The 16,540-nt window shown below is 40.5% G+C and overlaps 1 protein-coding gene across 1 annotated transcript in view; it reads left to right on the top strand.

Annotated features, from left to right (window-relative positions):
- Nucleotides 1-16,540, top strand: part of LOC126272524 (cytochrome P450 6k1-like) — a 183,975-nt gene that overhangs the window by 55,543 nt on the left and 111,892 nt on the right. The window lies entirely within an intron of this gene.

Raw genomic sequence — 16,540 nt, 5'->3', positions numbered from 1 at the left:
GATCTTAGAAGAGCACACAGACGATCGGCGTTTTCGTTTGTTTCTGAAGTTGACAATCTTTCTGAGCATGGTTCATCTTCTAAAAATTTTGTGCCAACGAAAAACTTGTGCTCTTGATAAAGAATGTTGCCCGTAGCCATGTTTCAACTTTTCAAAGAGCACACTCGCCGATTTACCAAACTTAATGCAAAACATCGTGGCATAACATTGCTCTAAATTCCGCTGTTCCATTTTCCACACAACAGAAACACAAGTTTACTGATTGTGCTCTCAAAAATCACATGATGACTGAAAGGAGCAGAAACTCGAGCTGAATATCTGGAAGGAAAACCCGCCCGGTTAGCCGAGCGGTCATACAATAACCCTGGGTTCGATGTGGGGCGGCGGAGGGCTGAAGTGGACTGTGTTAGCCGTCGTGGGGTTGTGGATAACTTCGGCTGCAGCGGGAACGGAGCCTCTCCGTCGTTTCTAGGTCCACAGTTAACATACAATACAATACAATCTGGAAGGAATGAACACACTATTTGTACACAAGTAGAACAACACAGCGTTGCCAGATCGTTCACACTGTTGCCAGTTATGAAACGTCCCCTTTAATAATTATACATGACTGTGCTTAAACTGACACACAGTATTTTTAGTGCAACACAATCTGACTTTCAAAAATCCCTACAAAAGAATGGCCCTGACTAACATTAACCTATACGTTTCACAAATCGCTTACCTAACAAAAATCTTGGTTACTCGAACTACTGCAACACAGCGAGCGCCACTACTGCCAGCTAAATAAAAGATTCAAACTACAGATGGCACTAACTACTGATAGGGATTAGTTAGCAAATGAAAGATTTTAATAGAGAACAAACAATGTATTTACCTCAATAGTGTTCAAAAGTCATAATGTATATAGCAGCTCATGACATCCAGTCTTACAAATTTCAAAACTCCGCCATCTCTCTCCCCACATCCACCACTGCTGGTGGCTCACCTCCAACTGCGCAACGCTATGCGCTGTTAACAGCCAACTGCCCAACGCTACAATGGCGAGTATTACAACAATGCCAACCAGCTACTGACTGCACACAGTACAGCCAGTGATTTTCATACAGAGCGCTATGTGGTGTTACCAATAAAAAAAGCTAAACAGCCTACTTACATAGCCCCTATGCTCCCCACAAAAAATTTTACAAATTGTTTTGGGCAGTGGCCAATAGAGATTTGAAAAAAATTTTCATATTTACAATAACAAAGATATCAAATGCACACACTTATTGATACAATGTTGGTCAAAAGCTAAAATTTTCTCACAATCCATAAAGACAGTCCTGATCGTTCATCACAGTAAAATAGCAGTGTTTTTGCTCAATGTCTGAGCAGTGAAAGAAAATGCACATGGAAGTACTGGATTTCCATGCAGTCTTGAAGAAGTAGTGTTGTCCTTCCAACAGAAAGACAGTGCTGACTCTTGACATGCAGACAGGTAATGGGCCACAACAGAACGAACCCACAGCAGAGTCAGTCGATGTTGAAGACTATTGGTAGGTAGGTCATCACAGAGCAGACCCACTGTAGTCCTGGTAGAGATTATGGTATTGGTGGGCCACCAGAGGTGCAGAGCCACTGCTGTCCTTGTAGAAATAATGGTATTTGTGAGCCATCAAAGGTTTAGACCCACTGTAGTCCTTGTAGAGGTGGCTAGCAGCCAACTGTTGCGGCTGTGCAGGTGCACAATCACCATCGAAGAGTCCTGTGGACAATGTAGCAAGTCCATAAACCACCACTTGTCCACTCACAAAGAATTTGTTTGAAATGTCCTTAGAACCAGCAATGCTGTTATCCAATTCTTTGCTGAATTGTTAACACACGTGCAAACACTATCAGTCCCTACTTCTAAATATTGTCCATATACTATGCCTCAGTGTTACAATAATTATGACATAAGTACATACATAAAAGATCAGAATAACTTTTGAAACATGAACTTCACACATGAGCATTAGAACAAAACAGAATAAATAATGTGTAAACATCTTTACAAAGAAAATAACATAGTATTTGAAAAATTCTACAATGTAACTCTAATCAGATAAACACATAAAGACAGGAAGAACACAAATACCCAAGGGTACACAAACACATAGTGGGATAACACAAGGAAAGGACAGTGTTTGTTTTACTGCAGTATTTTGCAAACAAAACTTTCTTTACTTCTCGGAGATCTCCCTTCGTTCTTCATTATTTCCAAACAGTCCTATCTATACCTGCTTTCTGTACTTTTTTTGTATAACTTCTCAATGCATTTCTTCCAATTCATCATAACTCATTCTCTAATATAGTCTACCCCCTCTTCAGCTAACTTAAATCTACTGAGCTCAGATGCTAAACTAAGGGACGAGGCAATGCAGCAGCACAAAACAATTAACACAAACAACAAGGACAAAAAATGGAAATTGGCTAAGCAGTTGCAATATTATAACTAATATAAGGCCCTGTGCAACAAACAAGAAAAATAAATCCGTAGTAAAACTGGCTTAACAGAGTAATACAATGTGAAATTCAGTAACACTATGCCTGGCAAACAGCACAGCAAATGCAATAATTTATATGTAAATATGACAAAGCTCAAGCAGAAAAAATATTACACTAAAGACAACAATGCAGATAAGGGAAATGTATATTCACATCTTAATGTCCATGTAATTAAAGTGGTGCACCACAACGTATTCTACCATAAAATTAGCAAGTACTTGAAAAGCAAATTATGTATGCAGTTACTGTTATTAGTCCCTTCTTACTGTTCTTTCCTTTCCAAGTGCTCCTTTTATTTTTTTATTTTTTGAAGAATGTGGATCATAAAATTATTATTTAACAGATCTGTTGACAGAAGGTTTTCACATTAGCAAATGCATTTAATGTTATTTTATAAAACCAATGCTGTAACACAGCTGGAAAACAGATATCAAATGAAATAAGCAATTATGCAAAGCAAAGAATAAAAACATCATTCAATAGCAATGTGGCATTTCATAAGTCAGTAGAAGTTCTCTCAACTCTCGTAGAAAGACACTTGTCATAATCAGGTGTGCACATGTAAGAATGTTTCCAAGAAATGAGCACGTCTTATTTGCGGTGCTTTCTACAAAGTAATGTCAATAGCGAGGATAATGGCCTCTTTTTTTTTTCTCCACCTCTGCCTCTGAAAGGCACACACTGATGGCTTGTTTCCAGGTGGCTGTCGCCCAGCTGGGTGCCCACGACGCATTACGTGCAGGTGGTCACTTAACTTTCTTACCGAAATATTTACGACACCAGTTTCCGCTACAGTGGCAGTCTCATATAAAAAAATTCACAGGTCAAGAATTTTCGTTTAAAATCTGTAGAAACGAAATCCTTTAAATATAATACTGTCCAAAAAATTTTCGCCAGCATAGTGATACATTCACGCATATACACACATTTCATAACTCTTAAAGTACGATTCATGGTTTCCAACAACCTTTTTCACAAACCAAAGTGCCTAACCACTACTCATTATTCCTTACCTTATTACACATATACATATTCGTCGAGACTTCTTCAATATTTCATCATAATAAATACGTAGCATAATCAATTCCTCATATAGCATCAGCTTATTGATCATAAACATACCTCAACAGCATAATACACTTCGTAATCGTAATAATAACATCATAAAAACTCAGCCAAATCTCAAAAACGTCGTAGCTTCTGCAATAATTTCAAAACTTAAAAAAAAAATTCTCTGCTCATGTCAAAAGTGTCATCTGCCTCAAACGTACTTTAAAAATCATGATCCCATACCAAATACATCATTCAAAGGTCTCATAGTATCACAATGGTTCCAAAAAAATATGAACAGTTCACAAAGTACAGACAAAATACAATTTTATAAGTGTGAAGTTATCCAAAGGTGTAATTATGTAAGCATCTGTCACTGATGTAGTAAAATAAATGTTTGTCTCTCTCAGTTAAATGATCAGATAGCTGTGTAATTTATGTGTTAGAGAAATATGGTACCGAAGTGTAAAGTTGTATAAGCAAATACCATATTAGCAAGGGCTCCTTGTGCTTGCCGAACACATGGTACACAAAGTAAGCGTGTACCCCCCTGAGGATACGCTTATTGCCGTGATGAAGAAAGTACTGTGCTGTAACATATTGTTGTGCTACGGAAAAGGCTGTCTCCTTGTAGCTATACCACAAAAGTTACTACTAAAACATGTTCTACTTTCCAGAAGAATTCAGAAAAACTGTGCAGATATAAAACAAATACACCGCAAAAGCAACATTTTAAATTGTCACTCAGTAGTAGCGTCGTGATATAATCGTGTAGCTGTCAAACAAACCAAGTTCTAAGTCATATTTAATCTCACATAAAGTACTTTAAACCCAGAATGTGTTCTCAAGTAAACCAAAATGTTGCATTAAAATCTCGTTAGCAGTACCAGTATATGTTCTAAGTATGTAAGCCTGATAGTCGTTACGTAATCGTGCAACTAACAAGCAAGAATGTACAAATACAACACTGTGTCGTCTGTTCACTATAACAATGCATTCATAATTTCAGTTTAAATAAGTTCTCTTGGTTCTTGACTGGATATTTAACTTCAAACATTGTTGCATGTTAACAGATTCTAAGTCTGACAAAGCATACTGGTAATGTAAAGTGAAAAGTTATATGGCAAAGACAAAGTTAAAAAGCAGATTATGTTTCAATAAATGGTTTTACATGTGAAATGTGGTGCAATCCTTTACTTTCTAGTGCGCAGAGTTTCAACTTCAAAGCAGTTATCATGTTGTATACGTCGGTAAGGAATGCTAAAATTTTTCTGAAGGTTAGCGTCTATATTGTTTTTCGCTGAGCCAGCCGGCGCACGTGGCTGCCTGCGGTGCGAGTCATTGTCTGTCTCTTTGTTGGCGCGCGTCGTTATTGGGATTAGGAGACCTAACTTCTACAAATTCACCTTGACGAGAAGGCCCTGTCCTGTTTGAAGCTCGCCAGTTCTGATGCAATTCAGGTCTGTCGTTACGATCATATCGTCTGTCGTCATGTCGGTAATTTCTGTAATTAATTGTCGGTCACGTGGTGGAGAATTTCTCCCTGAATTATCACTGCACGGTGGACCCTTGCGTCTGAAGTTATTCTGTCTCCCGTAATAATAATTGTATGGTTCCCATATTGTCTGTTTCTATGGTAGTCTCCGTGATAGTCATGACCGCGGAGAGGTGATCTTTCCCTGTAATTATTACTACTCTGCCAAGGGTTGTCATACGGTTGGTGTCTGTTATGGTCACGATTTACGTTGTACGAATAGCCTTGTTGTGTATTATTTCTGTCATCGCGGAATTGTGACAGGTGTGACCTGTAATTGTTGTGCTCCTGTTTTCGCGTTCCGCGATTGTCAGTGTCAATTTCCAGTTCTTGTAACAGTCCCTGAAAAGCTTCAGTGTCGTCTTTGCATCGTCCTGCTAAAATAATCTGTCGTTAATGTTCAGGTAATTTGATCAAGCAAATGCGGATGAGTTCTGAGGGGCTGTATGGGTTTGAAAGATACTGATTGTTATGTAACATGTCTTCGAAATATTTGACAAGACTGGAAAATTCAGATTGTTCGAAATGTTTCATCATTATAATGCTATGTTTTACTCGGTCTTGTGTAGCTTGAGACCAATATGCTGAGAGGAAGGCATGATAAAATTCTCCTTCACTGTGACAATCGTGAATGACCGATCGCATTCTTACAGCTGGTTCATTCTCCAAGTAGCCACACATAATTTCTAATCTGTGCTTTAATGACCAGTTAGGAGGAAAACAATGACAGAATTGATGGAGCCACGCTTGTGGATGAATGTCGTTGCCAGAATTCTTAAATGTTTTGAATTTACATGCAGTAATGGACAGCTTCTAGTCAAAATCATCGTGTCGGCGTGTAGCATATCGGACATTGTTACGTCGTGTCGGCGGTTCCATCTCAAAATTCGGTGCACCTTGCCAATTTCTTTCATGATTTCCGAAATGCCCTGTGTTATTATTTTGTCCCTTTTCCGTATTTCGAAGTCCCTCTTCCCGTGTTGGTGCGCGAGTGTCCTCTGAAATATGTAATTTTTGTATTACCTGCGTCAACTGATCTTGTACTTCCCGGATTTCTCTTTTGTATTGTGTATTGATTTGATTTTGATTTTGTTTGAATTTTCTAATTTGTTCACACTCTTCTGTGTCAGTGAAGGCTACAGGTCTTGTGTCATTCAGATCATCATCTACCTTTGTAGATAAGTTAGTGAATTGATTCGAAAGTTCGGCTACTTTCTCCGATAGTGGACACATTTCCTCAGTGTGTTTTTCTGAACCAAGTTTCAGAGTGTCCATTTGTGTTGAAATCGAATCTACTGTGTCCTTTAAGTCTTCCTGAGTTCTTGCAAGCTGTGTAACCGAATCGGTGGATGCAACTGAGTCCATTTTAGCTTGCAAGGTGTCGTGATTTTCACGAACAATAGTTTGCAGTTCTTTTATGGCTGCTTCGTGATTCTGTAATGCATTTTCATGCCGCGAAAAAATAGGTTGAAAATGGTAACAAATTTGTGTTTTTACGTCATTACATATTTTTTGACATTTCGATTCAATGTTATGTAACTCAGTAGTTAAATCTTCACGTGTTTGTTCAAATGTGGTGTCTAACTTCCGAAGATTTTGTTCCATTGTGTCTAACTGTTGCTGTGTTTGTCTCTGGTGTTGTTCTATTGTGTCTAACTTTTGAAGCTTTTGCTGTGTTTGTCTCTGGTGTTGTTCCATTGTGTCTAACTTTTGGAGCTTTTCTGTTTGTCTCTGATTTTGTTCCATTTGTTGCATTAATTGCAATAATAATGTATTAGTGTCTGGAATCTGTTTCTCTATGCTTTTTGGCAGTGCATTTGCACCGGCAACATTCACATCTTGACAAGCAGAAAATGTGTCTTGACTTATTTGAGAGAATGGTGAGAACGCAAAACCTGAATGTACAGTATTTCCTAGATTGTGTCCTGTCATTTCGGATTCCTGACGTGAGCTGTTGCCGACCGATCGATCGATAATGCTTCCCTGTTCACTAATTCTTTCACTGCCTACACTATTATTTGCAGCCCGCTCCATTTCCCTATGCACTATTACCAAATTACTACTTTGAACATTAGTTAATTCATTACATGGTGGCGCTAACACACTGCTTTCGTCTTCACTGTCATTTCTCAGTTTACTTTGGAGCCTAGTATTACGTTTTCCACACGCCATTATTGTCACAATATTTCACACGACAACACAGAAAAAATTTGAAGAGCAAAAATAAGAGAACACATTAACATAGCAAATAATATCTAGTTAATTGCAAGCGCAGCTGCGAAATACTTGGTGCAAATCTATATGCATGCCACAACTGTTTTACTGTACAATAATGAAGACTACAACTACAAAGGAGATTCTCTCTACAATTACGCGCTAGCAATAAACAAAATCTACACTAATTATACAAATTACAAGAAAAAAAATCAGAAGATTCCAGTGAGGTATCCTTGGCTAAGGGTCGACATATGAAACGTCCCCTTTAATAATTATACAGTACGAGACTGTGCTTAACAGTATTTTTAGTGCAACACAATCTGACTTTCAAAAATCCCTACAAAAGAATGGCCCTAACATTAACCTATACGTTTCACAAATCGCTTACCTAACAAAAATCTTGGTTACTCGAACTACTGCAACACAGCGAGCGCCACTACTGCCAGCTAAATAAAAGATTCAAACTACAGATGGCACTAACTACTGATAGGGATTAGTTAGCAAATGAAAGATTTTAATAGAGAACAAACAATGTATTTACCTCAATAGTGTTCAAAAGTCATAATGTATATAGCAGTTCATGACATCCAGTCTTACAAATTTCAAAACTCCGCCATCTCTCTCCCCACATCCACCACTGCTGGCAGCTCACCTCCAACTGCGCAACGCTACGCGCTGTTAACAGCCGACTGCCCAACGCTACATTGGCGAGTATTACAACAATGCCAACCAGCCACTGAGTGCACACAGTACAGCCAGTGATTTTCATACAGAGCGCTATGTGGTGTTACCAATAAAAAAAACCTAAACTGCCTACTTACACAGTCTCATTGCTTTTCTCACGCACCCCGTGTGTGACGCTCAACCAATTTCCATATTGCCTACATCTGTTTAAGACGTCGGGCATTCTGACTACTGTCTCACATTATATTTATTACCGCATGCAGATTGTTTTAAACAATCCTCTCCAATTCAAAAGAAACAGTGATGTACACGGGCTCAATACCACAACAAAAAATGACATTCATTACTCCACACTGAGGTTGTCTTCAGCACGAAAAGGATGCACAATGCCGCCACCAAAATTTTTGATGCCGTACCCAATAACACAAAATGTCTGACAGACAGCAAATTTAAATTTGAGAACAAACTCAGAAAGTTTGTACTTGACAACTACTATTCCGTAGAAGAATTTATGTTTTTCTAATGTGTAATAGGTGGTGGGTAGGAATTACTAACTCATAACCGTACTAAAAATGTTGTAGTAATAATGTAGCCATATTTACATATGTACGTGTAATGTAAATGTAAAATGACTTCTTCCATGTCATTACGATCAAGCATTTATGGGACACGAAACAAACTAACTAAGTAACTATCTGCTCTTTCAAGTCCTTTACCGTTTATGGAAGTATTGCAATGTTATTCGTAAACCTAAAAGTTTTTATTTCTTTTCTTTATTTCTTAACTACCTTCTCAACCACTCCTTTCCGTACATGCCCTTCAGCTTTGGTCTGGTTTCTGTGCAAATTGTAGATAACAATTCACTCACTGTATTTTATTCCTGCTAACTTTAGAATTTCAAGGAATGTAGTCCAGTCAACATTGTCAAAAGCTTTCTCTAAAACCGAAAAATTCTCTAAACGTGTGTTTACTTTTCTTTAAACTATCTTTAAAAATGAGTTGTAGGTTCAATACTGCCTCACGTGCTCCTTAGTTTCTCGAGAACCCCAAACAGATCCTCCTTGAGGTCGGCGTCTATCAGTTTTTCCATTCATCTGCAAATAATTCGTGTCAGTATTTTGCAACGGTGGGTTGTTACACTGATGATCCGGTGGTATTCACACCCGTCAGCACCTGCCTCCTTTGAAATTTGAATTATTACATTCTCGTTAAAGTCTAACAGAATGTCGCCCGTCTCATATATCTTGCACACTAGGTGCAATAGTTTACTCATGGTAGGCTCTCCGAAGCATCTAAATAATTCTGAGGGAATGTCGTTTGCTCCAGGACCTTGTTTCGACTTCGGTATTTCAGTGTTTTCAAATGGTTCAAATTGCTCTGACCACTATGGGACTTAACTTCTGAGGTCATCAGTCCCCTAGAACTTAGAACTACCTAAACCTAACTAACCTAAGGACATCACATACACCCATGCCTCAGGTAGGATTCGAACCTGCGACCGTAGTGGTCGCGCGGTTCCATACTGTAGCGCCTAGAACCGCTCGGCCACCTCGGCCGGCTTCAATGTTTTGCCAGATTCCCGCACCGGCGTATCTTCCACATCTTCATTTAGTTATTTTTTTTCCTTTCTACAGGGTGAACACTAGTAAAAACCGATAAACTGCGACAAGGTAAATGGAGGAAAAAAGGTCCTATGGACCTGTGTCCAGAAATGCATCGTTGCCACGGTAGATGGCGCCGATGAGTGAAAGTTCCTCTGACCACGCGCCGTGTGTTCCATGTGTGTTGTTTGTGTACGGCCAAGCAGATGTAAATGATCAAAAAGCCGCATATCCTGTAGAACGTGGTCTTCCAAATCTGGTGCAGGCTCAGACCGGCCCCTCCTTGCGCGTTAGTCTGTCTGAAAGGACCCACGGTCACGCAGGCGCCCAAAAAGGGCTTGAAATATCGTGTGATGGCCGGCCGGGGTGGCCGAGCGGTTCCCAGTTCCAGAGAATACTGATTATCAGCACGTATATTTTATTCAAGGCCGACTACATAGCATAGGTTCTCCCCAATCCATCAATGGTGGCGAAGACGATCATGTCCACCTTAGCAAAGTTCTTGTGGAAAGGGAAATTGTTTCGAGTGCCGGTGAAGAGACCAGTTTTGGAACCAAACAATGGAGGAATGGGTCTAACCGACATCAAGTCTAAAGCGATGGCATTGTATGTCAAACGAACATGGAGCATAATGTGTAATGATCCAGGGTGCATTACAGCAAACCTATATGATATTGTCAGGCCAGAAAGTGTAGAGCCGCCGATAAATACACAAAAAATAAGTTTTAAGCTGAAACACATTAGGGACTATTACCTTGAACTAAGTTACCTCAGCAAAAAGCTTTTAAACTCCAAAAACGTTACAGCAAAGGCGATTTTAGCTGAAAGACGGAAACATGAAAGGAAAAATAACATAGAAACAAAATATGCTGGAATAGCATGGAATGTGGTCTGGAAAACATCAGTAGTGATGTTCTTTCGTTTGACGTAAGAACAGCGTGGTACAAGGTAGCCAACAACATCATCAGCACTAATGAGCGTCTCTTTGCCATCGGTTTAAGTGACACTAACCTCTGCAGCAAATGCAACCTCGTTGATAGTGTGCCTCATCGTTACACTTGTGGAGATGGGATTATCAACTGGAGGTGGATCAGGGAGAAAATTGCTCAAATACTAGAACTTCAGCTAACAATGTACCGACAAAGATTTTCTTCAGACCAGAGGAAAGTTACTACCCTCAGGCAAAAAATAACGCACAGATTTGGTTAATGGGCAAATATACAAGTTATGTTTTTAACAATATTGGGATTGATGAACATATTGAATACAAGATGTATATGGAAAATGAATTCGAGAAAATACTTAAATATCAGAATCACAATAAGAAATATGGTAACATGCTCCGAATTGTCTTCAACCGAATGGGTATAGGTTAGGAACTGGATTCCTAGTAGAGAGGGATTGGATTGGGTCACGTTCCCGACCCTAACCTCATCTGCAAGTCACACATGAAAAAAAATCAGTAGCACAGCAGATGCAAGAATATGGCGAGAAACATCTGGTGTCTGATATAAAGGAAGATCTTGAACTCCCTACAGATGAGTTTAGAAGGCTGGAACTGACAAAAATAACAAGGCAGTGAAATATTTTGCGATGTCGCTGTTCGGGACTTCTCTTCTGTCCATGTAATTTACCCTGGAAGGAACACACGTCAAGGATTTACTGAATGATTAATTTGGGTCTGGGAAATAATGGTGAGGAACCGGCTCCAGAAGAAGAAAATGTGCTGTTGATCTGCCACCAGTTGAAGGTGACAGTGAAGGTGCTAAATTGTGCTACTGCTAAAGACTAATTTTTTGAATGCTGTAATTTATGACTGCAATTATTTGTCACCTTATTTATGTCATTTCATTGTAACCATATTTGTTACTGTTTTTGGTGAATTAAATAAAAAAGCGGTTCTAGGCACTACAGTCTGGAACCGCGTGACCGCTTTAGGCGCAGGTTCGAATCCTGCCTCGGGCATGGATGTGTGTGATGTTCTTAGGATGGTTAGGTTTAAGTGGTACTAAGTTCTGTCTAAGTTCTAGGGGTACTGATGACCTGAGAAGTTGAGTCCCATAGTGCTCATAGCCAATTGAATTTTTTTATTTTATTTTATTTATTTATTTATTTATTTATTTATATTTTTTTTGTGTCGTGTGAGTGTGATGTGTTTGGTATTTGTGGCGGCACTTGTTTTTGTATAGCCGTGCTGCCTCTCGAACGTTTCCATCTGCTTGGCCGTACACAAACACATCTCAGATTGTTTCCCATATGAATACCGGACCATTCTGCTGCTTATAGTATGCTGCGTCAATCTCACGGCCTGCAACGGGCAAGGAACACACAGCACGTGATCAGAGGAACTTTCATTCGTCAGCGCCATCTACCGTGGCAACGGTGCGTTTCTGAACACATGCCCATAGGACTTTTTTCCCCTCCAATTTCAGTCAGGAATCCGTCCCTGCAGTTTGTCCGTTTTATTAGTTTCCACGCTGTGTAATTCTGTCTTGAAGTTCACTTCCTTCCTATAGCCCCAAGTTTATGACTGATGGGGTGGCCAGTTCTCTTTCCCCTGTTAAAAAACACTTTCGCCATGATCACAATAACATTTACGTATGGAGTATTTTCAATCTGAAAGTTAGAGGAAAAAAGATGTTACTCAAAGACGTAAAGCTAATGGACGACATCAAAGACAACGAGGCGACAGAGCAAGCTACAAATCATGTGGCGAATAGCTGTTCAGAGCATGATAATGATAATAAAAACTTAAAGAGAAGTGGCCAGGTGAATGGAAAACGTAATGCAGATGAAGTCGTCAGACTCCAGGTACGGCGACAGCAGTGGTAACTGACGACCGTATATTATATAAGTACTATTACAGCTATTTCAATAGCGACATTTAATAACTGAGGCTATAAGAAAGACTTGTTCCAAATAGGTGTGAACAGGCTTTTCAAGTGAAAAAGAATATATAAAACACGAGTTACTTGGGTGCAAAGATTGTCAACGGAAATGAACAAAGTGAGCTAAATTTGTAAACTACCATGTTATTCCTGAGGATACGTTTGATTTCTAAAACCTTAAAAAAATTTACAGAATAGCGTATAGTAATTTAAGAATATTGGAAGCAACGTATAACGGAGAACATTGTGTGTTGTATGTACACAAGATAAAGCAACCACTTGATGTAACTGAAATTGACGGATAAATGAAGTGCGATGTTATTTATTGTAATTCTCGGCATTACTATCTAAGTATGTGTGTGTGTGTGTGTGTGTGTGTGTGTGTGTGTGCGTGTGTGTGAGTGGAGGTTTAAGATACTGTAAAATATCTCAGTGCCATCCTAAACCAGATGCAGTAGTGGAACAGTAGTAACTCCTAATCATTTTAGTCTGCAACGGCGTAATAGAACTTTTGTGTCGATATCAAGAGTTTTGGCGCTCGTGTTCATAACGCTGCTAGACACGATGGTAACCATATCGAACACGCCGTGTGTTGTGAAAGAAGCAAATGACTCTGAACATAGCAAACGTAGGATCATTTCATGAACCACAATGTACTTCGGTGTCTCATTTCTGAGAAAAGAATCTCCCTCTTGAATGCTGTGAATTGTCCACAATGTAACGTCAACCAACATCAGCGAATGAGAACAAACAAAATAAACAACCTTCCGAACATCAGTTCCCCTAACAACAAGTAAAATTCCAATCGCGAAGAGAAGAGCCCAAATTTCTCCTCACGTACACTACTGGCCAAGAAGAAATGCACATGATAAAGGGGTATTCATTGGACAAATATATTATACTAGAACTGACATGCGATTACATTTTCACGCAATTTGGGTGCATGGATCCCGAGAAATCAGTACCCAGAACAACCACCTCTGGCCGTAATAACGGCCTTGATACGCCTCGGCATTGAATCAAACAGAGCTTGGTACAGCTGCCCATGCAACTTCAACACGATACCACACTTCATCAACAGTAGTGACTGGCGTATTGTGACGAGTCAGTTGCTCGGCCACCATTGACCAGACGTTTTCAATTGGTGAGAGATCTGGAGAACGTGCTCGACAGCGCAGCAGTCGAACATTTTCTGTATTCAGAAAGCCCCATACAGGACCTGCAACATGCGGTTATGCTATATCCTGCAGAAATGTAGGGTTTCGCAGGGATCGAATGAAGGGTAGAGCCACGGGTCGTAACACATCTGAAATGTAGCGTCCACTGTTCAAAGTGCCGTCAATGCGAACAAGAGGTGACGGAGACGTGTAACCAATGGTACCCCATACCATCACGCCCGGTGATACGCCAGTTTTGCGATGACGAATACATGCTTCCAATGTGTGTACACCGCGATGACGCCATACACGGATGCGACCATCATGATGCTGTAAACAGAACCTGGATTCATCCCAAAAAATGACGTTTTGCCATTCGTGCACCCAGGTTCGTCGTTGAGAACACCATCGCAGGCGCTCCTGTCTGTGATGCAGCGTCAAGGGTAACCGCAGCCACGGTTTCCGAGCTGATAGTCCATTCTGTTGCAAACGTCATCGAACTATTCGTGCACATGGTTCTTGTCTTGCAAACGTTCCCGTCAATTGATTCAGGGATCGAGACGTGGCTGCACGATCCGTCACAGCCATGCGGATAAGATGCCTATCATCTCGACTGCTAGTGATACGAGGCCGTTGGGATCCAGCAAGGCGTTCTGTATTACCCTCCTGAACCCACCGATTCCATAGTCGGCTAACAGTCATTGGATCTCGACCAACGCGAACAGCAATGTCGCGATACGATAAACCGCAATCGCGTTAGGCTACAATCCGACCTGTATCAAAGTCGGAAACGTGATGGTACGCATTTCTCCTCCTTACACGACGCATCACAACAAAGTTTCACCAGGCAACGCCGGTCAACTAGTGTTTGCGTATGAGAAACCGGTTGGAATCTTTCGTCATATCAGCGCGTTGTAGGTGTCGCCAACCGCGCCAGCCTTGTGTGAGTGGTCTGAAAAGCTAATCATTTGCGGATCACAGAATCTTCTTCAAATTTCGCGTCTGTAGCACATCTTCGTGGTGTAGCAGTTTTAATGGCTAGTAGTATAAGACTACACTGGTAACGGACATGCCGCAGTGGTAGCACCGGTTCCCGCCGGATCACCGAAGTTCAACGCTATTTGGCTTGGCTAGCACTATACAAGTGACCGTCCCCTTGTGAGGCCAATTGAGGAGCTGATTGACTGAGAAAACCTGGGAGAGCTGTGTGCTACCCTATGCCCCTCCGTATCCAGAGACGACACGGCTGTCGGTCGGTACCGTTGGGCCTTCCGACGCCTATTCGGACGGAGTTTCGTTTACTTTAGTTTCATGAGACTACATCACTCTTCTCTTCCCTACCTTTACAGCTGAAATGTTACACCGGCTGGAAAGTAGGAGGGGCAGCCGAGTTGACTGATACTGTCGGTTTTGTCATCGGCCCTAGGAGTAGTTTGCTACAGCGTTTTACTCCTGTTGCTAGTGAGCTGCCCTTTTTTTCAGTACATCGCACAACACCACAGATCTGCCTTATATGCACTGCCTGAAGAGAGAAATGGACCACCAAAGAGAGGAGCAGAAACTTCACAGTTTGAGAGGATATGTGCCGTTAGTTCTGTGATTACAAAACTGAGTCACATTTACTAAGAACTTGGCAGTATGAGCCCACTAATCGATATGGCATTGCACCACCTCTGTCCTGGATACGCCAACTGGTTCTCTTGGAAAGCTGTAATAAAGCCGTCGTACCCTCTCCAGAGAGAATTAGTCCCACAGCTGTTGTAACTGTTCCTAGGTGTGTGTGCTGGGTACTAGTCTGAAGATATTTAACAGTCATACATCTATGACACTTTGTCGTTTTGGTATTCAGTTGTTCTATTACTCGTACTCTCTGATTTCACCATCATTACGTTTTATTTACCAACGTAAGCCTGTTTTTACTAATTATGACGTTGTCCCATGATTATGTACTGACCTTTAAAAGATGATGATTTTACATTTGACATTTCGTGGGGAGCCAATATTTTTCTTAATTTGTGGCCAACTTTGAGCTTGACAACATGCAAGTGTCCAGCAACATACGTTAAATACATAAAATGTAAGTACATATTTCGTAATTATACACCATTTTACATTCATTGTATAAGACATTTTACATCTTTCGAAATTTTACCTGGTCTTATTGTACGCAATTTTTGCTTTTAGCAAATATTTGAAAATAGCATTAAAGGCCGAAACTTGGGCTGTACCAAAATAAAAAAACAAGACAGTCAAGTAGCGGTGTGTTCATTTTAGAAAAATATTCAGCCACGAATAATACAGTGATATAAGCGCAACAATTCTATTTGATTCGTCGTGTTTTTTTGGGCACTTTACGCCTTTGAATCATCACAGGACGTCTTATTTCCTAAATTCATCTATTCTTGTCTTCAATAGCCTTCAGTTACATCACATTTGAAAGGCCGCTAACTGTTTCATGTATGTCTTCCTCGTTGCCCATGTTGCAGGCCAACACAGAGCTTTGCTCCAAAAATAGCCTTCCATTCGTCTTTTTCTTGTCTCGAGTTTTATAGTTTTGGATGTTAATGAGTGTTTCTTTTTACAGAAACTTTTTTCAAATTTCTCTGCCTTCATAAGTCTTCTGATTGTTATTTGTGGCCTACTACAGTTTCTTCGGGGTGCACTCGACCCTTGTGAGTCAAACTGAGGAGCTACTTGATTGAGAAGTAGCTGCTCCGGTCTCGGAAACTGACCTACGGCCGGGAGAGCGGTGCGCTGACAACATGCCCCTCCATATCCAAATCCAATGATGATGCCTATGAGCTGCGGATGACACAGCGGCCAGTCAGTACCCTTGGCCCTTCATGGCGTGTTCAGGGTGTAGTTTAGTTTCAAGTTTTT

Source organism: Schistocerca gregaria, chromosome 5 (genome assembly GCF_023897955.1).
Source record: "Schistocerca gregaria isolate iqSchGreg1 chromosome 5, iqSchGreg1.2, whole genome shotgun sequence".
NCBI classification, from domain to species: domain Eukaryota; kingdom Metazoa; phylum Arthropoda; class Insecta; order Orthoptera; family Acrididae; genus Schistocerca; species Schistocerca gregaria.
Note: the sequence above shows the minus strand (reverse complement) of the source record. Positions and strands in the feature narration are given on the sequence as shown.